We start from the raw sequence: 24,207 nt of genomic DNA, 5'->3' as shown, positions 1-24,207 counted from the left end.
GCAGTGTCATGGATTGTTCTCAATCATCGTCTGGAAAGACCAGGTGATGTCAATCTCAAAGGTTTAAAAGCCCAGACTCATCTGACCTTGCTCCAACAATCAGCACCATGGGTTCCTCTAAGCAGTTGTGTAGAACACTGAAACTGAGAATAGTTGACGCTCACAAAGCAGGAGAAGGCTATAAGAAGATAGCAAAGCGTTATCAGATGCCCATATCCTCTGTTCGGAATGTAATTAAGAAATGGCAGTCATCAGGAACAGTGGAAGTTAAAGCAAGATCTGGAAGACCAAGAAAAATATCAGACAGAACAGCTCGCAGGATTGTGAGAAAAGCAAGTCAAAATCCACGTTTGACTGCATGATCCCTCCAGGAAGATCTGGCAGACACTGGAGTTGTGGTACACTATTCCACTATAAAGAGATACTTGTACAAATATGGTCTTCATGGAAGAGTCATCAGAAGAAAACCTCTTCTACGTCCTCACCACAAAAATCAGCATTTGAAGTTTGTAAATGAACATATAGACAAGCCTGATGCATTTTGGAATAAAGTTCTGTGGACCGATGAGGTTAAAATCGAACTTTTTGGCCGGAATGAGCAAAGGTACATTTGGAGAAGTAAGGGCACAGAATTTAATGAAAAGAGCCTCTGTGCAACTGTTAAGCATGGGGGTGGAGCAATCATGCTTTGGGGTTGTATTGCAGCCAGTGGCACAGGGAACATTTCACGAGTAGAAGGAAAAATGGATTCAATAAGACTCCAGCAAATTTTGGACGCTAACTTGATGCCATCTGTGAAAAAGCTGAAGTTAAAGAGAGGCTGGCTTCTACAAATGGATAATGATCCTAAACACACCTCAAAATCCACGGTGGATTACATCAAGAGGCGTAAACTGAAGGTTTTGCCATGGCCTTCACAATCTCCTGACCTCAACATAATTGAAAATCTATGGACAGACCTTAAAAGAGCAGTGCGTCACAGACAGCCCAGGAATCTCAAAGAACTGCAAGACTTTTGTAAGGAAGAATGGGCGAAGATACCTCAAACAAGAATTGAAAGACTCTTGGCTGGCTACAAAAAGCGTTTACAAGCTGTGATACTTGCCAAAGGGGGCAGTACAAGGTATTAACTCTGGAGGGTGCCCAAACTTTTGCAGACGCCATTTTTTGTTTTCTGTTCTTTTGAAAGTGTAAATGATGGAAATAAAATCAAACTTTTTTTGACATGTTATAAGAATGTCTAATCTGTAATTTGATGCCTTTTGGATATTTTTCCATCTTTCCTTGGCTTCTTTTTGCACATTAAAATTAATTTTTGCCTGGGGTGCCCAAACTTTCAATCCCCACTGTATATATATACACACACACACACACACACACACACACACACACACACACACACACACACACACACACACACACACACACACTATATATATATATCTCCTTGAGAATACAGGAGTGTTTGCTATAATACTGCAAGTGCAGATAAAACAATTGTCAGACAGAAGGCTTTCTTCATGGATGTAGGTAAACCCGATGTTTATGTACATCTTAAATGTTTTTAGATCTGTACAAGCTGAAATCTGGAACTGCAATGGCACACACAGTGCCCCAAATGCTGTAGCATGATTGACGCGCTGCTGGCATCTAAGGGCGGCGACGGGGCAGTGAAGGTAAACTTCCCCGTTTTCTGGGCATGCTGAATCCTGTGGTTGCATGCTTGGACGCAGCTTCATAGGCAATGGAAGCGTAAATTTCCTGCCTATCCTGAGGGTAACTCAGATGACAGATGTTCACATAGATGATCCTTTTTCTGCTTTTGCGAATTTTAGCAAAACCACTGCGTATAAAAGGCGCATACAGAGTATTTAAGCTGCATGCTTTCTGTTTAAAGCATATTATTTCAAAGACTCTGCAACTGTATATTGACATTGCATGCATGCCTATGCCTACGGTACCCACCAACAGATTGAGCTTGCTATGATATATTAGGTGGGCATTTAATAGTCTTCAAGTTTGCCGGAGGCATGGGATGCTGGCTGAACTCGGACAGGATTTTTTTCAAGTGGCAAGTCATTTACAAGTTAAAACCATACCTTGTAAAAGACTGCCGCTTTAAAAAAAAAAAAGGTCTGAGTTCGGCCGCCATCCGGCACCTCTGGCAAAGTCGGACACTATTACATCCTGCCTACGGTGTTTTATTAATATAAAGTGAAAGAGTGTGTGGCCGTGTTCATCGCTGAGCAAAGAAACATTTGGAGCATACGGAAGTTTAGTTGGAATAGTGCAAAGTGCCATTAAAGGTGTAGGTCTATGGGCCTGATTCAACGGTACTGTGAAAATATGCTAATGCCACAGCCACTGGGATTTGCACAGAGACACCTGCCGTCGGCACCTCTAATCCAGCGTACAAATAAGCAGCATTGGCAACATCAGTCGCACCTATTGCTGCTCAGAATGTCAATTGGGATTAGACCAGTACAACTGCGACTAAAGACACAGGGGGAATTCAGATTTGATCGCTGCTGTGCGTTTTCACATAGCGGGTGATCAAATCTGATCTGCGCATGCACTGCTATGCGCAGGCGCGATGGACGGCTGCAAAGGGGTTTGTGCGAAGAATCCATTCACACGGGTGTTCGCAAGGAGATTGACAGAAAGAGGGCGTTTGTGTGTGTAAACTGACCATTTTCAGGGAGTGTATCGAAAAACGCAGGCGTGCCCAAGCGTTTGAAGGGAGGGTGTCTGATGTCAAATCCGGATCCCGACCATGCTGATGTGATTGCAGCAGCTGAGTAAGTCCTGGGCTGCGTAGAGACTGCACAAAACCAGTTTGTGCAGCTCTGCTACACTTGCGATCGCACACTTGCACAGCAAAAATACACTCCCCCTGTAGGCAGGACAGCAAAAATCGCTGCCAAGTGATCAGATCTGAATTAGGCCCACAGCCGCTGGCTGCGACATACCCACATTGATAATAGTGTCAATATTACTATAGATATAATAGTGTCAATATTACTATTCACCGATCTTTAGCAATATTGACACTATTGATAATAGTGTCAATATTACTATGCACCGATCTTTAGCAATCTCTCATCTTTTGTCATTTATCTACTTTTCTATGTCCTATGTATTACTGATATAATTCTACCTTGATTTCAAGTCATTGTGTATTGCTGAGAGTCTATATTTCCACAAATTTTGCTGCTGGCATGTGTGATCTTAGTGAGAGTCAGAAAATTGCCACCATTCTTCCAATATTTAAAATAAATACATTTACCACTATGGTTTTGGAAACAAATATAGGGGCAGATGTATTAACCTGGAGAAGGCATAAGGAAGTGATAAACCAGTGACATGTGTAAGGTGATAAAGGCAGCAGCCAATCAGATCCTAACTGTTAATTTACATATTGGAGCTGATTGGCTGGTCTCTTTATCACCTTGCACATATCACTGGTTTATCACTTCCTTATGCCTTCTCCAGGTTAATACATCTGCCCCATAGTGTGGTGGTGTATAAAAGGTCAGTGGTTTTAGGGCAGTGGTTTCCCGAATTGATATTTGGTGGATGGAAGACCCGTTCATTACTCCTGCAGCCTGTACAGATTCAGGTGGAGGCACTGTTAAATGGAGAGACAGTAAGAAGAGTGTTACTAAGTAAACACCACTTATACACAACCTCTCTCCATTTTCTTTTCCTCTTAGGGCTTGTATTCTGCAAAACACCCAAAGTCTCTAATGTACTGTATGACATGATTAGCATACTGCATGTAAGCATGTGGAGTACTGTATGTTAAACAAAAACATTGGCTATCCCATGTTGACCATCATTACTCTAAACTATCCCGGCTGTTGGTTATATTGTATATAATAAATATTATTTATAGCATATGCCATTAACTTTATATTATGGTTAAAAGATTACTTCCACATATAAGAAGTTACACTTCAGGGCTCTGAATCACTGCACTAAACTCCCAAAAAAGGAATACAAATATAATCTAAAGCATTCTCTCCAAATATACTGAATTAATGAGCAAAGAAAGAAAGGCTTAATGGCCCAGTAATGGATTTGTCAAACGAGAATTAATTTTCACCCCTTAAATGTGTAATAGCATCAGGTTATCCAGTTGTGAAAATATATGGCATGAGAGCTGGCTTACTGGGAATTAATGGACTGGCAAAACGTATTAAGGGGCTGATTTCTCAATAGGTGATACTCCGATCACCAGTGAAAACCAGTAGTGACAGGCCCAGATTTCCCACAAGGCAATCTAAGCGCCCGCCTAGAGCCCCTTGGACAGGCCCCACAAAGAAATCTGGCCTCTCCAGAGTAGAGATGAGCGGGTTCGGTTCCTCGAGATCCGAACCCCCCCGAACTTCACCCATTTTACACGGTTCCGGGGCAGCCTCGGATCTTCCCGCCTTGCTCGGTTAACCCGAGCGAGGCCGAACGTCATCATCCCGCTGTCGGATTCTCGCGAGATTCGTATTCTATATAAAGAGCCGTGCGTCGCCGCCATTTTCACTCGTGCATTGGAGATTGAACGGAGAGGACGTGGATGCGTTCTCTCCCTGAAAAGCTCCATATCTGTGCTCAGTGTGCTGCAAATATCTGTGCTCAGTGTGCTGCAAATATCTACGTTCTCTGCCTGAAAACGCTCCACATCTGTGCTCAGTGTGCTGCAAATATCTGTGCTCAGTGTGCTGCAAATATCTGTGCTCAGTGTGTTAAAAATATCTACGTTCTCTGCCTGAAAGCGCTCCATATCTGTGCTCAGTGTGCTGCAGATATCTGTGCTCAGTGTGCTGCATTGTGGGGACTGGGGACCACCAGTATATAATTTATAATACTTATAGTAGTACAGTACAGTAGGCCATTGCTGTATCTTGCAGCTCTGTGTCACTGCAAATATCCATTCCATATCTGTGCTGCATTTTTGTGAGCAGTATATATAGTATTACAGTGCAGCATTTTGGTGACCCAACAGTATATAGTTGTGTACAGTAGGCCATTGCTGTATCTTGCAGCTCTGTGTCACTGCAAGTATCCATTCCATATCTGTGCAGCATTTTTGTGAGCAGTATATACAGTATTACAGTGCAGCATTTATATTACTATATATTACTATATTATTTAGATATATTACTGGCATATAATTCCACACATTAAAAAATGCAGAACAAAAATGTGGAGGGTAAAATAGGGAAAGATCAAGATCCACTTCCACCTCGTGCTGAAGCTGCTGCCACTAGTCATGGCCGAGACGATGAAATGCCATCAACGTCGACTGCCAAGGCCGATGCCCCAAATGACCCAAAAATCTAAATTAAAAGCGTCTGAGGAGAAGCGTAAACTTGCCAATATGCCATTTACGACACGGAGTGGCGAGGAATGGCTGAGGCCCTGGCCTATGTTCATGGCTAGTGGTTCAGCTTCACATGAGGATGGAAGCACTCATCCTCCCGCTAGAAAACTGAAAAGAGTTAAGATGGCAAAAGCACAGCAAAGAACTGTGCGTTCTTCTAAATCACAAATCCCCAAGGAGAGTCCAATTGTGTCCACCATTAATTCACAGGGAATTGGAGAATTGTTTGAGGTACTGTGTCCCCGGTACCAAATACCATCTAGGTTCCACTTCTCTAGGCAGGCGATACCGAGAATGTACACAGACGTCAGAAAAATAGTCACCAGTGTCCTAAAAAATGCAGTTGTACCCAATGTCCACTTAACCACGGACATGTGGACAAGTGGAGCAGGGCAGACTCAGGACTATATGACTGTGACAGCCCACTGGGTAGATGTATTGCCTCCCGCAGCAAGAACAGCAGAGGCGGCACCAGTAGCAGCATCTCGCAAACGCCAACTCGTTCCTAGGCAGGCTACGCTTTGTATCTCCACTTTCCATAAGAGGCACACAGCTGACAACCTCTTACGGAAACTGAGGAACATCATTGCAGAATGGCTTACCCCAATTGGACTCTCCTGGGGATTTGTGACATCGGACAACGCCACCAATATTGTGCGTGCATTACATGTGGGCAAATTCCAGCATGTCCCATGTTTTGCACATACTGTACATTGAATTTGGTGGTGCAGAATTTTTTTTAAAACGACAGGGGCGTGCAAGAGATGCTGTCAGTGGCCCGAAGAATTGCGGGCCACTTTCGGCATTCAGCCACCGCGTGCCGAAGACTGGAGCACCAGCAAATACTCCTGAACCTGCCCCGCCATCATCTGAAGCAAGAGGTGGTAACGAGGTGGAATTCAACACTCTATATGCTTCAGAGGATGGAGGAGCAGCAAAAGGCCATTCAAGCCTATACATCTGCCTACGATATAGGCATAGGAGGGGGAATGTACCTGACTCAAGCGCAGTGGAGAATGATTTCAATGTTGTGCAAGGTTCTGCAACCCTTTGAACTTGCCACACGTGAAGTCAGTTCAGACACTGATAGCCTGAGTCAGGTCATTCCCCTCATCAGGCTTTTGCAGAAGCAGCTGGAGAGATTGAAGGAGGAGCTAAAACGGAGCGATTCCGCTAGGCATGTGGGACTTGTGGATGGAGCCCTTAAGTCGCTTAACCAGGATTCACGGGTCGTCAATCTGTTGAAATCAGAGCACTACATTTTGGCCACCGTGCTCGATCCTAGGTTTAAAGCCTACGTTGTATCCCTCTTTCCAGCAGACACAAGTATGCACATGTTCAAAAACCTTACTAGTGAGACACTTGTCAAGTCAAGCGGAACGTGACCCGTCAACAGCTCCTCCTTCACATTCTCCCGCAACTGGGGCTGCGAGGAAAAGGCTAAGAATTCCGAGCCCACCCGCTGGCGGTGATGCAGGGCAGTCTGGAGCGAGTGCTGACATCTGGTCCGGACTGAAGGACCTGCCAACGATTACTGACATGTCGTCTTCTACTGTCACTGCATATGATTCTGTCACCATTGAAAGAATGGTGGAGGATTATATGAGTGACCGCATCCAACTAGGCACGTCAGACAGTCCCTACGTATACTGGCAGGAAAAAGAGGCAATTTGGAGGCCCTTGCACAAACTTGCTTTATTTTACCTAAGTTGCTTCCCCCCCCCCCCCCCCTCCAGTGTGTACTCCGAAACAGTGTTTAGTGCAGCCGGTCACCTTGTCAGCAATCGGCGTACGAGGTTATTTCCAGAAAATGTGGAGAAGATGATGTTCATCAAAATGAATTATAATCAATTCCTCCGTGGAGACATCCACCAGCAATTGCCTCCAGAAAGTACACAGGCACCTGAGATGGTGGATTTCAGTGGGGACGAATTAATACTCTGTGAGGAGGATGTACACAGTGAAAGGGGTGAGGAATCGGACGATGAGGAGGAGGTGGACATCTTGCCTCTGTAGAGCCAGTTTGTGCAAGGAGAGATTAATTGCTTCTTTTTTGGTGGGGGCCCAAACCAACCAGTCATTTCAGCCACAGTCGTGTGGCAGACCCTGTGGCTGAAATGATGGGTTTGTTAAAGTGTGCATGTCCTGTTTATACAACATAAGGGTGGGTGGGAGGGCCCAAGGACAATTCCATCTTGCACCTCTTTTTTTATTTTATTTATCTCTGCATCATGTGATGTTTGGGGCTAATTTTTTTAAGTGTTATCCTGTCTGACACTGCAGTGCCACTCCTAGATAGGCTAGGTGTTTGTGCTGCCCACTTGGGTCGCTTAGCTTAGTCATCCAGCGACCTCGGTGCAAATTTTAGGACTAAAAATAATATTGTGAGGTGTTCAGAATAGACTGGAAATGAGTGGATTAAGCTTATTGAGGTTAATAATACTATGGGATCAAAATGACCCCCAAATTCTATGATTTAAGCTGTTTTGGGGGGATTTTTTTTAAAAAAAACACCCGAATCCAAAACACACCCGAATCCGACAAAAAAATTTCAGGGAGGTTTTGCCAAAACGCGTCCGAATCCAAAACACGGCCGTGGAACCGAATCCAAAACCAAAACACAGAGTAGCACTGCGCATCTACCGATTGACGTTATGATTACGCGGACTCGCCCATACCGACACAGTTCCGTTGTCTGCACTGTGCATGTTAAAAAATTGTGTGTGTGAGGGGGGGTTGTAGAATCCGGCTTTATGTAGTGAAAAATCTTTTTTCGCTTCGCCCTATATATGAGGGAAGTTTCCACCAGTAATACCTCTGTTGCTGATGGGGTTGGAGAAGGTTTTGGCTGTGATGAAAAGGTAATCCAACTGAGGTTATGAAGATTAATGGTAAAAAGGTAAACGTGTCTGAGAAGAGATGGGCTGGTATGTCCAACACTTAATTCCTGTTACTTATTGCTACATGAACAAGTTAGAACAAAAGGTTGCACACTCTGAAAGCACACCAGAGATAACTATAAAGAAGTGTACCAATGTGACACACACAAATATAAATACCGTAAATAAGGTCACCAACAGGGATCCTTAGGATAAAGCAGCAATAGGAGGTGTCTCCATTCACATGATATCCAATTTACACCTAGTCCTATATCCAGGAAGATCATCTGGATACTGATAGGGTGTACTGTGGAATGTGATTCCTTCTCATATGCACTTGTCAGTAACACATGTAGGGGGACACAAAAGCTAGAAACAAATAGTGCAGATTATCCTTTATGCAGAAGGTTTTAATAACAGATTTGCACTTACACTAAAGATGATAAAAACAGCATGAATAATGTTTCCCATATGGCAAAGCAGCAATAATCTGGACTGGTCCTGGAGTCCACAGATGTCATCAAGTATATGAGTATTTATTTGGATGTTTATTCTTTCTGTATAATTCTATAATTCTGTGGGGTTTCACTGCGCACTTGTATTGAGTTTTATTTTATTTTGCCCTGAACAAGTTAGAAAAAAAATCATAGCACTAGTACTTTTCTGTAGGTCACTTTCAAGCATCTGAAAGATTTCTAATATAACAATATGGCTATAGCATGAGCAGTCTGAAAGACATCTGTAAATATCCATAAATTAACCACATAAAGTACTGTACTGATTAACCCAGGCATCACTGCAACTCTTGAGTAGAGATTTATTCTCTAATTGGACCCACAGTTTAGTGTCAACCATCCGGTACCACTCCATTATCCTGCTCAGCACAACCGCATCATAAAAAATGTTAAAGTATGGAAGCTGGAGTCCTCCCATGTGTCTATGACTAAAGAAGATAGTGTGTTGAAGCCATAGAAGGTCATTCCGACCCGATCGCACGCTGCACTTCTTAGCAGCCGTGCGATCGGGTCGGAAATGCGCATGTGCGGCGGCTGGATTGCGGTGGTGCGTCGTTGCCCGGCGATGACAGCAATGCCGCGAATGAAGAAAGCGGTTGCAGTGGCAACCGCAAGAAGATTGACAGGAGGAAGGCGTTCTGGGGCGTCAACTGACCGTTTTCTGGAGGGTGGATGTCTGACGTCAATTCCGGGAGCTGCAACGCTGGATTGATCGCACAGGGTAAGTAACTCTTACCCTGGTCTTCTTCTACACAAAACTTTTTTTTGCATAGCAGGGCTGCACAAGCGTTTGCAGCCTTGCTATGCAAAAAAGCTCTCCCCCATAGGCAGCGTCTAGTTGATCGCACGTGCAGCAAACAGTTGCTACGTGCGATCAACTCAGAATGACCCCCCCATAGTCTTTTATTCCCCCATACAATTTCCCTGATTATGTTATGTAGTTCCTGGGGGCCATTCCAACCCGATCGCATGCTGCACTTCAAAGCAGTCGTGAGATCAGATCGGAAATGTGCATGCGCGGTGGCCGCATTGTGCCGATGCGTCATTGCGCGGTGACAGCAGCGATGCCACGAACGAAGAAAGCGGTTGCAGTGGCGACCACAAGAAGATTGATAGGAGGAAGGTGCTCCGGGGCGTCAACTGACCATTTTCTGGGGGTGGTGCGGCAAATGCAGGCGTGTCCAGGTGTTTGGAGGGCTGGATTGTGCTGGTGCGTCGTTGCCCGGCGATGACAGCAATGCCGTGAATGAAGAAAGCGGTTGCAGTGGCAACCGCAAGAAGATTGACAGGAGGAAGGCGTTCTGGGGCGTCAACTGACCGTTTTCTGGAGGGTGGATGTCTGACGTCAATTCCGGGAGCTGCAACGCTGGATTGATCGCACAGGGTAAGTAACTCTTACCCTGGTCTTCTTCTACACAAAACTTTTTTTGCATAGCAGGGCTGCACAAGCATTCGCAGCCCTTGCTATGCAAAAAAGCCCTCCCCCATAGGCGGCGTCTAGTTGATCGCACAGGCAGCAAAAAGTTGCTACGTGCGATCAACTCGGAATGACCCCCCATAGTCTCTTATTCCCCCATAAAATTTCCCTGATTATGTTATGTAGTTCCTGGAACCAAAATTTAGGAATGTAAATAGGTAAAGTTTGTAGCAAATATAGAACTCGAAGAAGGACATTCATTTAACTACAATGATACCATCGAACCAAGAAAATCATGCCAGTTTCTGAGTTCAGAGTGAAGAGTAAGTAGTAATGGTTTAAAATTGTTCTCAAAAAGATGGGAAAGGTCTCTACTGTATGTAATGTAACACTGAGATACTTGAGGCAGGTGGCATGCCAGGAAAAGGGGGAAGGACAGTTTGAGACTATCAATGGGGTGCAGGGCCGGCGCTATCACTAGGCAGCTTTAGGCAGCTGCCTATGAGCGCCGGCCACTGGAGGGCGGCAGAACACACTGATGAGAAAATGCTGTCTCTACAAATCTGTCGCCCCCCACCTCCGTGATAGCGCCTCACATATTCACTTGAGGGCTCAGGCATGTTGCCTGCACCCTTACCACCCCCCCATCCCCAGGGAACTTTTATTTTCCCTTTGCAGCCACATGCTGCAGTGTGCTCATACAGAAGCTGACGCTCTGCTGAGTTTGCTTCCTGCATGGACAGGAACAGGAAGTCACTTGGTGCACATGTGACTGTGAGAGAGGAGAGGAGCCTTCAGATGTGAGGAGCAGCAGCCCAGCAGGTCTATCAGAAAGCCATACCATACGGGGGAGCACAGACTCAGGTACATTCTGCTGCTAATGAGGGAAACTGGTAATTTTAGTGTGTGCAGGGGAGGGGGGGGGTTGTATATGGGTTGTATATTTGTGTGTGCAGGGGAGGTGGGGGTGTATATTAGTGTGTGCAGGGGAGGGGTGGTGGTATATTAGTGTGTGCAGGGGGGTATATTAGTGTGTGCAGGGGAGGGGGGGTGGTATATTAATGTGTGCAGGGGAGGGGGGTATATTAATGTGTGCAGGGGAAGGGGGGTATATTAGTGTGTGCAGGGGGGTATATTAGTGTGTGCAGGGGAGGGGGGGTGGTATATTAGTGTGTGCAGCGGAGGGGGGTATATTAATGTGTGCAGCGGAGGGGTGGTGGTATATTAGTGTGTGCAGCGGAGGGGGGGTATATTAATGTGTGCAGGGGAGGGGGGGTATATTAGTGTGTGCAGGGGAGGGGGGTATATTAATGTATGCAGGGGAGGTGGGGTGGTATATTAATGTGTGCAGGGGAGGTGGGGTGGTATATTAGTGTGTGCAGGGGGGTATATTAATGTGTGCAGGGGAGGGGGGGTATATTAATGTGTGCAGGGGAGGGGGTGGTATGGTGGTATATTAATGTATGCAGGGGAGGGGGTGGTGGTATATTAATGTGTGCAGGGGAGGGGGGGACGGTATATTAAAAATTTGTATGGGGGAGTGGCATATTAATGTGTTTTTGTTTTTTAATTAATGCAGTTTCCCACTGCCTATCACCCACTGCCTCTCCCCGCCCGTCACCCTATCACTCACTGACTCTTATACCGCTTTTAGACCAACAGCGCGGGTCACAGCCGGGAGCCTGACACGGGTGCTACCCGGCTGCGCCCTGCGTCAGCTCCCTTTCCCACTGCACTCGCCAACCCGGCATATTGCCAGTGACGCGGCGGGGGTGGCACTTGGAGATCACATGATCTCCAAGCGCCGCCCGCACATTCACTGTACACTGCAAAGTTTGCCGAGTTGAACACGTGTTCAACCCTGCAAACCACCCGAGTTGGAATACCGGGTCACTCGACCCGGATTATTCCAACTCGAACCTTTTACACCAGCCAGCAACACGGGTTATGCACCTTTATGTGCAATAATCCGTGTTATATGCTGGTGGTGTAAAAGGGGTATTAACCCTCACTCCGTCACCTCTCTTCTATTACACTCTTCCTGTTGTTCACCATTTCCCCATCACCTCTCGCTTGTTACCCAGTGACTCTCACCCTCTCAATGTCACCCTCTGTTTTCACCCTCTGCTTGTCACCTTCCTCCACTCACTGGTCACTGCCTCTCCCTAGCTTCACTCTCTACCCTTCTCCCACTGCCTCTCCCTGCTGTTACCCTTTTCCCGTCCGCTCTCTCTCCTGTCACCCTCTCCCTGTCACCTACTGACTTTCCTGTCACCCACCGTCTCTAACACTCACCCGATCACCCTCTCTCTCTTTTCACATTTCTGTGGGGTCTATTCATGAAGCAGTGAAAAGTGTGGAGAAGTAAGTCAGTGAAGAAGTTGCCCATGGCAACCAATCAGCTTATATAATTGTATAGAATACACTTTATAAATGTTCCCTCAACACTGATTGGTTGCCATAGGCAACTTCTCCACTGTTTACACTGCATCATGAATAGACCCCTATGAAACATAGTAAAGATACATGTCAAGCAGACATACAGCTGTGTCCCTCCTCAGCTTAAAGGCTAATTGTGGCAAATGCAACTTGTTTTCTGCAATAAGCGTGCCTGTGGGTGTCCATGAATGCGCTATCATTAGGATCGCATGGTGGCCCTCATTCCGAGTTCGCTCGCTAGCTGCTTTTAGCAGCTTTGCACACGCTAAGCCGCCGCCCTCTGGGAGTGTATCTTAGCTTAGCAGAATTGCAAACGAAAGATTAGCAGATTTGCAAATAGAAATTTCTTAGCAGTTTCTGAGTAGCTCCAGACTTACTCCTACACTGCGATCAGTTCAGTCTTTTTCGTTCCTGGTTTGACGTCACAAACACACCCAGCGTTCGCCCAGACACTCCCCCGTTTCTTCAGACACTCCCGCGTTTTTCCCAGAAATGCCAGCGTTTTTCCGCACACTCCCATAAAACGGCCAGTTTCCGCCCAGAAACACCGACTTCCTGTCAATCACACTCCGATCACCAAAACGATGAAAAATCTTCGTTAGGCCGTGAGTAAAATAGCAAACTTTTGTGCTAAAAATTTGCGAAAAAATCTAACGAGCGAACAACTCGGAATCACCCCCGGTGTGTACACTCCTGCGAATGGGATGCAGCTTGCCGTGGCTAGTCATCAGCGCAATGTGGCTGCTTGCTGGTAGGATGAGAGTGGCCACATCTGTATTTGTAGGAGGGCGCAAAATGTATAGTTTGCAGGAGGGCGCTGATCACCTTAGCACCGGCCCTGCCTGCAACCCCCGCATGATGCCCGCACCCGTGCCCTGCAAATTGTGGACTCGGGCACGATGCCCGCACCCCTTCTCCCCCGCAATTGTGGACTCTGTAATGATGCCCGCACACCGACTACTATATACATGATGTATATTATATCTATATCCCACGGAAACCCTTCCACACAAATCCTGCGTTTGCCCCTGGATGCCCACACAACCCATCCCCCCCACGAATTGCGGACACTTGGGGATGAAGCCCACACCCCTCCACGAATTGCAGGCTCAGGCATGATGCCTGCATCCCCCCATGATTGTGGAGACGGGCATGATACCCGCACAACATACACACCCCCCTTGCACGAATTGCGGACTCGGGCATGATGCCTGCACCCCCCCACGATTGCGGACCCAGGCGTGATTCTCTCCCCCACCCCCCCTGCGAATTGCGTTCTCGGGCATGATGTCCGATCGCCACTAATCCTCCGCCCCCTGATTGCAGACTCCAGCTTGTTGCCCGCAACACCCTCACGATTGCAGAGTCGGGGGCATGTAGCACACACCACCAAATCCGCCCCCCACATCCCAGCGCGACTGCAGATTCTGGGATGTTTCAGTCTCCCCCCTCCCCTGGATGGCAGACTCAGGTACCCCTCCCTCGCGATGGCAGACTCCCACATGTTGCCCGCAAACACCCCCCTCCCCACACTGCGTAGAATCAGGCATGTTGCTCACAACCCTCCCTTCTATTGCAGACTCGGTGATGTTTCCTTTTCCTTCCCGCGCGATTGCAAACTCCCGCTTGTTGCCCGCACCCCCCCTCCCAACATATTGCGATTGTAGAATTGGTCATGTTGCCCGCAAAACACAACCTCCCCCCCCCCCTATTGCAGACTCCGTTATGTTCCTCCCCCCCCTCGCGATTGCAAATTCCCGCATCCCCCGCCCAAGCGATTGCAGAATCGGGCATAGTGTCCGCATCTCGCCCATTCGTAGACTCTGGCATGTTGTCCACATCCTTCCCCCCCCCACACACACACACACCTTGCGATTTCAGTCTCAGGCGTGTTTTTGACTACCACCCCATCAGCGATTGCAGACTCCCGCATGTTGCCCGCTAGCCCCCACCCCCACAATTGCAGACTCCTGCATGTACGGCATCCACCACGTACCACTATGTAAGCATGCAGAGGGGGGGGGGGTGGAGCAGGCTAAAGTTTTGCCTAGGGTGTCAAGAAACCTTGCACCGGCCCTGATGGGGTGGGGTGAAGCCAATACATTCACTGCTACTGACTTAGAATAGTTCACCTTAAAGTTAAATAATGAACCAAACTTAAATAATGAACTAAACTTCTGGAACTCGGTCATCAGAATTAGGGCACGAAACAACTGGGTTGGACAGGATAGCACACAGGTTATATGCATACAGAGGTGTCACAGGGTGTGGTGACACCCGATGCGCACCATTGATATTCCAGCAAGCCGGAGGCGTGATCAGGGTAAAAAGGGGGCAAGGCCTCTAATAAAGGGGTGTGGCCAGTGATAATGGTGCATGCAAGGGTCTCCATACATAATATAAACACCATGGGGGAGAGAGGACAGTGCCATTATTTATCCAAACCAGATGTGACACAACCCCATTATTTTAATCCATGCAGTGGAGAAATGATAAAGTAGCAATATTGTATGAAGGCCCACAGGACCAAGATACCTCAAAACCCAGGGGCGTATCTACGCATTGGCCAGGATGGCACTCGCCAGGGGCGCCTGCCAAGGAGGGGGCGCCGCCCAGCGGTGCCATGCTGGCTTGACACCCTCTGTCCTCAGCAGCCGCTGTCACACAGTGACAGCGCCGCTGCCGTACTCAGAGCACTGCTCTCTGAGCTGTGCGGAGGGGGTGGGGGGGGGGCTTGCGGGCGTGCAGTAACGTAGCCTCTATGGCCACAGCACCCGGACCCGCCCCCTACTATCCCTCACTGGCGGCTTCTCACAGGGCGGATTGTGGCTGAGTGCACTGTCCCGCTGCTGTTCTCCCACGGTGGTCATGCGGCTGTGAGCCTGTGCCACCCTCAAGGGACAGCTTTCCTTCATCACTCTCCTGGCTGCCTGCATTTATTTACAGGAGGAAAGAAAATAACAGGTACCATGGGGGGCACTGTGTTTTGGGGGGCAGTATGGGGGAGCTGAATGTACTGGGGTGATATAGGAGTGCAGTGTGTATGGAGGGGCAATATGGGGGTGCTGAATGTATTGCAGATAATATGGGAGTGCTATGTGCACTCGGGCAAGGGTAAAATGGAGACACTGTGTACTGGGCTTAATATGGGGTACTGTGTGTACTGGGGGTAATATGGGGGGTGCTGTATATACTAGGGTTTTATATAGGGGTGCTGTGTGGGGTTGGACATGAAATGCCGGCTGTCGGGATGCCAGTGGTCAGGAGGCCAGCAGCAGCATCCCAATTGTCGAAATCCTGATGTGGGTTGGTAAGAAGTCTAATCCCTACTCTAACTCTAACCCTCCCCCTACCCTAACTCCGACCCTCCCCCTACCCTAACTCTAACCCTCCCCCTACCCTATCTCTAACCCTCCCCCTACCTTATCTCTAAACCTCCCCCTACCCTATCTCTAACCCTACCTTTTAGGTGCCTAACCCCAACCCCTCCTTGCAGTCTACCCTGAACCCCCACGGGAGCGCCTAAACCTAACTGCCCTTGCCAGCACCCTAAACCTAACCGTCTCCCCTCCGCAGCCTAAGCCTAACTCCCCTGGTGGTGCCTAAACCTACACACCCCCCCCCCCCATCCCAGGTGTAGTACTTACGTGGTCCGCTGTCTGTGACTGTACATTCAGGATCCCGGCGGTTGGGGTTCCGGCGTCAGTGTCCTGTGCCCTTTTGGGATTCCAGCGTCGGCCTTCCTTTGTGTGTAGGGATTCCGGCGCCGTTATGTTGTGTACCGAGATCCCGACCGTCGGGATATTAACTGCATCCCGCTGTGTGTACTGGGGGAATAAATACCATGGTGGTCACTGAGACTGATGCATTCTGGAGCCTGACAGGGATAGCCAGAGGGGGGAGTTTTCACTCCCCACTCTGGCATAAAAGATGTTCTTACATCTTGGTAAAGAGGCGAAGCGGGAAGACTTATACCGACACAATCCCGGGCAGTATCATACATCCCCCCCTAATGTGTGGCTAGACTAGGGTAGGGTTAATGGTGAAGAAGGTGTCGGTGGGGTTAGTGAGAGTATATTATTAAAAAATATGGCATGTGTGATACCCGCGTTTGGGGTATCCCTTCTGCTAGTTAAACCAGTTGCAGATGCACTGTGAGGATTAAAATCCTTTTTACACTGGTTGCTAAGCAACTATGGCAACCAGGAGAGGAATATGTATAGCACTAGGACCCTGGGCTTTCCATCAGGATCCCTGCAGAGCGGGAAGCTGGGAGCGCTCTGATTGGCTGTGTTGTGGGGGGAGAGTAGCAGGAAGGAGAGCTGCAGTGAGGAGGGAGAGAGAGCAGCATGGCAGTAGAACAGGAGGCAGTGTGTCATGTGTGGGTGTGAAGAGCTGTACGCGGAGGTCTGGAGGCGCGCTGCGCTGGGAGAGTCTGGGCAACGAGAGACGGCTGTCATCCTGAAAAGCAGCAGTGAGAAGTGACCGGCAGGAGCTGGCAACAGCAGCAAATAATGCAGGTACTCTACTTTACCCCAGACAGCCCCCACATATGGGCACCCAGACCAACAGTGATCACCCTGACAGCTTGCAACATCACAGCCCCTTGGGACAGATCACAGCAGGACTCTATGTACAAGGAGAGGGACATGTGGGATTTATTTGGAGCTGCCTGCCATTGTACCAGAGAGAGCCTTAAGGGATAGGGTTGTGTGAGACCCTCTGCTTCCCCTTACCACTGCAATTGCAAGGAAAACACGAAGTGACACTTATCCCTAGACTGTTTGAGCTGCAGCACAATGTGTGTGCCAGGATTGGGTCATTTGCTCTGTGACCCACTGTATGTGAAATTACTTACTCCACAGCGCCCTCTATTTGAAGCATTGCTAGACTGTGAAATGACTTACTCTACAGCGCCCTCTATTTGAAGCATTGCTATACTGGGATATGACTTACTCCACAGCGCCCTCTATTGGAAACTGGTGCTATACATGGCAAGTAGCTGCTCCACGGCACCACCCGTTGGATTACAAATACTGTGCACAGTGCGAACTCATTCTACAGCACCCCCTGTAGGACAGTGATATAGCTGGAACATTTTGTCAGCAGCATAAACTGAACATGTCCAATCTAGCGCCATCTAGTGGCCCGTCAGTATAATGCATGCATACTCATGAAACAGCTGTATAAGACGTCTGAGTGTTGAAATTCTGAAATGCTCTTGTGTTAATGTTATGTTATATTTTTAGTATGTGACTAAAAGTATCGTGGCTTATTGAATTGCACTGAACTCTACTAAGAGGTGAATTTAGTCACATGGACCAGTAACTAACCCTGTCTATAATAAATCTTTGTTACTGTATCCCACCGTAGTGGTCCTTTCACCTTTAAAGGGGGGGGGTGTTGACTATACTGGGGTATCCCCGTCCCTTCTACCCAGGTCCTACGCAGCCTTCCCACGCAGATTCCGCCCGACGTCGTGACAAGCAAGAACCGAACGACCAGAGAGGCCACAACTGGACAGGCGTGAGACTGCAGGTACGCTTAGCCACCTATCACACTTGGCATCCGCGAACAGGATACGAGCAAGATGACGGATCCACAGGTTCCCGCTACTCCCATGCTACCACCGGCACTCGGACAAGGAAACACGACCACCATGGCGGCATCACCGTTGACTATGCCATACTATTTTGGAGCACCATGGTTACCAATGTTTGCAGGTAAACAAGTGCCGGGTTCGAGTACGTTCAAAGAATTCAAAGACAAGATGTACTCCATGTTCCGCCTGTACTCACTAACCGAAGAACAGAAAATAGAGATCGTTATGGGTCAATTGACGGATTTGGCACTACGGGAAGTGAAAGCATGGGAAGACAGCGAAAAGAAGACCGTCGAAGGGATCTTTAAGAAGCTGATGACCATACTTGACTGAGAGACCATAGCGGAATTAAAGAGCCGCCTTTATGCGAGAAAACAAAGACCTGACGAATCACTGCGAGACTTCGCGCTGGCCCTACAAGAAGCTGCAAAGGCTATACGGGCCCTGGATGAACGAGAAGTCGAAGGGATAGATAGAACGTTAACAGACCTGTTTGTAGAAGGGGCAAGAGGAGAGACGATTCGCTCTCAAATGCGCATGGAGAGACGACAGCAACCAGGGAACTCCTTCTCTGAATTCAAAGAGACGGTGCTGCAGATCCTTGGGAAAAATCAGAGCAACAATGTCGTGAAAGATGCGTCTTCAGAGTGGAGTGAAGATGACAGCTACAGAGAAACCGCACTGCCCGTGAAGTCAGACGGACTAGCCCAAGTGGGAGCGGTTCTCCAGCAAGCACAAGCCCCACCGGGACCAGATCCTATGGAAACGCTCAATCAGAGGCTGACGGAGATGATATTGAATCTCTCCCAAATGAGCCGGAGATTAGAAGAGTTCGACAGGGACCAAGATAGGAATAGACACAGAGAATGGCGTCAAGAGCAAGATTGGCAGAGTCGTCCTCGCTGGGACGTAGTAAGAGAATCGGGCCGACGATTGACCGATCAATTCCATGCTCCGAAAGGCACTGTATGTCAACAGACCTCCGAAAGAGTGGAGAGAATAGATCTACCATGGGAGGAACGACCCAGAAAAGCAGGACCAAGACTGGTGTGGCAGAGTCAAGTCGGAGTGATGGGTGTACCATCTGGTGGGGATGATCGAAGAACCAGAACAAGAAAGACGACAGGCCAAGTATTGTGGTTTAGTGCAACGCGTGGTTACGGCTTCATAAGGAGAACAGACACTAAGAGAACCATATATGTTCACTATACGGGCATTCAGAAGACCCATCAGAACAATTACTTCCGAAGCCTAGGAAGCGGGGAATGGGTCGAATTTGAATTGACCAATGGAAAAAGGGGCGTTAAGGCCATCAACGTCACAGGTCCTAATGGCGTTCCAGTGCAAGGCAACAGACATGCCAGAGAGCGTAACCGGTATTGACGCTGTCCGCGGTATAGAAAGCCTCCACTCTACTACCAGCAAGACTACTGGGACAGCGGAAGCAGAGAGGAACCAAGAGACTGTAATAGTGAGACCGGTAGACCTAACACCAATCCTCCTCGACCTGAACGGATACCCCGACCACCCGAACCTGAAGTCCCAAAGCAAAGGAAAATGCTGGACACAAGCGAGAGACCGGTTGTGAAAGGTCAGAGTGAGACAGTGCAGCAGTGCCTTCAAAATGTGATAAAGCCTCAGATTTCTCCTCAACCAAAACGAGAGTACATCCCAAAAAGGCAAGACGCAGATTACCGTGCAGCAAATTTCGAGCAAACAGATGCCGGTGCGACTGACCAGAAAAGGGACACTGAAGCAGTGGTCCACATGGCCATGACAAAGATAGTGGAACCCGTGGAATCCAGAAGTCCGGAGCCAGCAATGCAACCGTCTGAACCCAAGCCCCAGGCAGAGACCCCACAGGCAGCTGAGAAGGCTGAGGCCCATTCCACGGAAGAGAAGCCTGTAATGGATAGTGAGTACAGGACCATAACGGGAGAAGAATTCGCCTTCAGGATACAGCAGGCTATACGAAGATCAATGAGATGCGATAAAGGTGCACCACATGCTCGTTGCAGATCGCATGCCGTGATATAGAGTAACACCCATGTACACCATTGAAGAACCCGTACCGCAGAGGGATCGGAGTCCTGTGGCGGAGGGATGGGGTCCCTGGGATGGACATACCCTAGCTATTTAACAAGAGTAAAAGTAGAAAGGTATAACTGTTCAGGTTTAACTTGTTGGCATCTAATTATTTGCATGTATCGGGAGTTCACAGACTGTGGTGTAGGACTTTAATCCATTACAGTATGCGTGGGGACACGCATAATTTCAGCAGGCAAACATGTGATACCCGCGTTTGGGGTATCCCTTCTGCTAGTTAAACCAGTTGCAGATGCACTGTGAGGATTAAAATCCTTTTTACACTGGTTGCTAAGCAACTATGGCAACCAGGAGAGGAATATGTATAGCACTAGGACCCTGGGCTTTCCATCAGGATCCCTGCAGAGCGGGAAGCTGGGAGCGCTCTGATTGGCTGTGTTGTGGGGGGAGAGTAGCAGGAAGGAGAGCTGCAGTGAGGAGGGAGAGAGAGCAGCATGGCAGTAGAACAGGAGGCAGTGTGTCATGTGTGGGTGTGAAGAGCTGTACGCGGAGGTCTGGAGGCGCGCTGCGCTGGGAGAGTCTGGGCATCGAGAGACGGCTGTCATCCTGAAAAGCAGCAGTGAGAAGTGACCGGCAGGAGCTGGCAACAGCAGCAGATAATGCAGGTACTCTACTTCACCCCAGACAGCCCCCACATATGGGCACCCAGACCAACAGTGATCACCCTGACAGCTTGCAACATCACAGCCCCTTGGGACAGATCACAGCAGGACTCTATGTACAAGGAGAGGGACATGTGGGATTTATTTGGAGCTGCCTGCCATTGTACCAGAGAGAGCCTTAAGGGATAGGGTTGTGTGAGACCCTCTGCTTCCCCTTACCACTGCAATTGCAAGGAAAACACGAAGTGACACTTATCCCTAGACTGTTTGAGCTGCAGCACAATGTGTGTGCCAGGATTGGGTCATTTGCTCTGTGACCCACTGTATGTGAAATGACTTACTCCACAGCGCCCTCTATTTGAAGCATTGCTAGACTGTGAAATGACTTACTCTACAGTGCCCTCTATTTGAAGCATTGCTATACTGGGATATGACTTACTCCACAGCGCCCTCTATTGGAAACTGGTGCTATACATGGCAAGTAGCTGCTCCACGGCACCACCCGTTGGATTACAAATACTGTGCACAGTGCGAACTCATTCTACAGCACCCCCTGTAGGACAGTGATATAGCTGGAACATTTTGTCAGCAGCATAAACTGAACATGTCCAATCTAGCGCCATCTAGTGGCCCGTCAGTATAACGCATGCATACTCATGAAACAGCTGTATAAGACGTCTGAGTGTTGAAATTCTGAAATGCTCTTGTGTTAATGTTATGTTATATTTTTAGTATGTGACTAAAAGTATCGTGGCTTATTGAATTGCACTGAACTCTACTAAGAGGTGAATTTAGTCACATGGACCAGTGACTAACCCTGTCTATAATAAATCTTTGTTACTGTATCCCACCGTAGTGGTCCTTTCACCTTTAAAGGGGGGGGTGTTGACTATACTGGGGTATCCCCGTCCCTTCTGCCCAGGTCCTACGCAGCCTTCCCACGCAGATTCCGCCCGACGTCGCGACAAGCAAGAACCGAACGACCAGAGAGGCCACAACTGGACAGGCGTGAGACTGCAGGTACGCTTAGCCACCTATCACACATGGATGGGGGGGGGCGCCAGTCCCTTACTTTGCCAGGGGAGCTCAGACCCCTAGATACACCCCTGTCAAAACCCTCCATAAACACCCAGCTGATTGCATCAAAAGCCTTTCGGCATCAGTTAGTAGTACCACTGGGATGGAGCCACTAGAAGCAAAATGCATCAAATCTATGGTTTTGGTGGTACTGTCTCGTGCCTACCTCCCAAGCACAAACCCCACCTATTAGCAGAGGAAGCAGCAACTTACAGATGGAGCCACGCTCATAGTGGCTCCGTCTGTGACTAGGCATGCCTATCGCCGAGAGCGTCCCTGTCCAGCTGGGCGTGCACCCATGGCGGAGACGCGCCCCATTCACTTGAATGGAGAGCATCTCCGTCCGCGCGCCCAGACAGAGATGCTCTGAATGGGAGCGTCTCTGCACTCCCGGCGTGACTAGGCGGATGGATCGCCAAGTCACGCCGGGAGTGCACGTTTGCGATGGAGCCGCCTCCATCTGTAAGTCTATTGGAGATATGTTTCTCAAACAGTTTTACATCTGTATTAAAGAGAGACATTGACCCTGCAACTGACAGGCGGTAACTAAAACACTGGTCTGGGCCTTATCTGTCTTATTGGTGACTGTAGTGGTAATCTACTGAGTGGTAGTGACTGAGGGTGGGAGGGGGGGGGGGGGGGACCCACAATCATGTGTAATAACATTAAAGGCATTGAGCATTTTAGGCAAAAGGGGGTATTTTGAAAGTTTATAAAATGTTATGGTAAAACCATCTGGACCTGGGCTTTTGCCTGAAGACGTACCCTTAGGAGCTGCCTCGAGTTCTGAGAAGGAGAAAGGGGAATCCAACAAATGCGATCCTCCTCCAACAAAGTGGGGAGGCCAGCAGGGCGGAGGTACTAAGTCATGAGTTCATGAGAAGAAGCGACTAGTTCAGGAGACAATGGGTCTCCAAGGTTGTATAATTCATAATAGTGGAGTGGAATGCGTTAGCTATATGACAGGTAAGGGTATGTTGCATTCCCCCAGAATCCTTCTCCATTTAAAAATATAAAGTGGCTCTCTGGGAGCATAGGGCTTTCATTAACAACCTGCCCAGCTTATAGCCCCACTGGTAAAAGCAATTCCTACAAAGGAGGTAAGTTTTTTAATATCTCAGGACATTGAGGGCTGATCTAGGCAACTCTTCATTATATGCAGATAATCATCCTTTCAGTTATAACATTAAATGCATATTATGAAAGAATATTTGCAGGTTACTTGCAAATATCAAGGATCCCCTGTCTGTATGGGGGAACCGCAATATCGATATTTGCTTTGATCCCCTATTTTTGCTAAAGCAGACCCCAGAGGATTCTATAGGGGCTGCTTTAGAGCAGAATTTACCAAATTGCTTGGTTCCGATAGCTAAGAGCATCTTCAGACAGCGTTAGCCACTGTAGTCTATGGGTATTGGAACACAATAGTTAACAGGAGAGGGATTATCACTCCACTTTTACACATTGCAGGGATGGGATTTAACTGGAGCACCTGTCCCTGCAGGTGTATTTTAATACATTTAATTTCTTATTAAATTCTCCTGACTGGTATTCCTGACAAATACCGCTCTATCCTCAATGCTGCTGCCTGGCTCATTTTCCTCACCAAACGCACTACGTCTACCTTACCTCTCTTACAGGACCTTTACTGGCTCCCTCTCCTTTCAGAATCCATTTCAAGCTTCTCATACTCACTTACAAAGCTCTCACCCACTCCTCTCCCATCTACATCTCTGACCTTATCTCCCTTTACACTCCCACCCGTCCTCTTCACTCTGCTAATGCACGCCGACTCTCCTACCTACTGATTACTTCCTCCCACTCTACCTCCAAGATTTTTCACGTGCTGCTCCCTATCTCTGGAATTCCCTACCTCTCCCCCTCAGACTCTACACCACTCTTTAAAACTTCAAACGGGCTCCCAAGACCCACTTCTTCACCAAACCCAGACAAATCTCATCCTAACCCTCTGTTCCACGCTCTCTATGTACCCTGTCTGTGTCACCTCTGTCTGTCTACCCCTCCCCTTTAGAATGTAAGCTCTCACAAGCAGTGTCGGACTGGGGCATGTAGGGCCTACCGGGGGAATGCAGTGGTAGGGGCCCATGTTTAGGGGTGTGGCCAGTCTGCATAGTGGGTGTGGCCTGCCACCACATTGGTTTGACTAACCATTAGTGCGTGCAACAACAGGGC

The 24,207-nt window shown here is 48.2% G+C and overlaps 1 protein-coding gene across 1 annotated transcript in view; it reads right to left on the bottom strand.

Moving 5' to 3' along the window:
• SLC9A9 (solute carrier family 9 member A9) overlaps positions 1-24,207 on the bottom strand; it is a 1,718,538-nt gene that overhangs the window by 971,730 nt on the left and 722,601 nt on the right.

The sequence above is a fragment of the Pseudophryne corroboree genome, chromosome 4 (assembly GCF_028390025.1).
Source record: "Pseudophryne corroboree isolate aPseCor3 chromosome 4, aPseCor3.hap2, whole genome shotgun sequence".
Classification (NCBI taxonomy): Eukaryota; Metazoa; Chordata; class Amphibia; order Anura; family Myobatrachidae; genus Pseudophryne; species Pseudophryne corroboree.
Note: the sequence above shows the minus strand (reverse complement) of the source record. Positions and strands in the feature narration are given on the sequence as shown.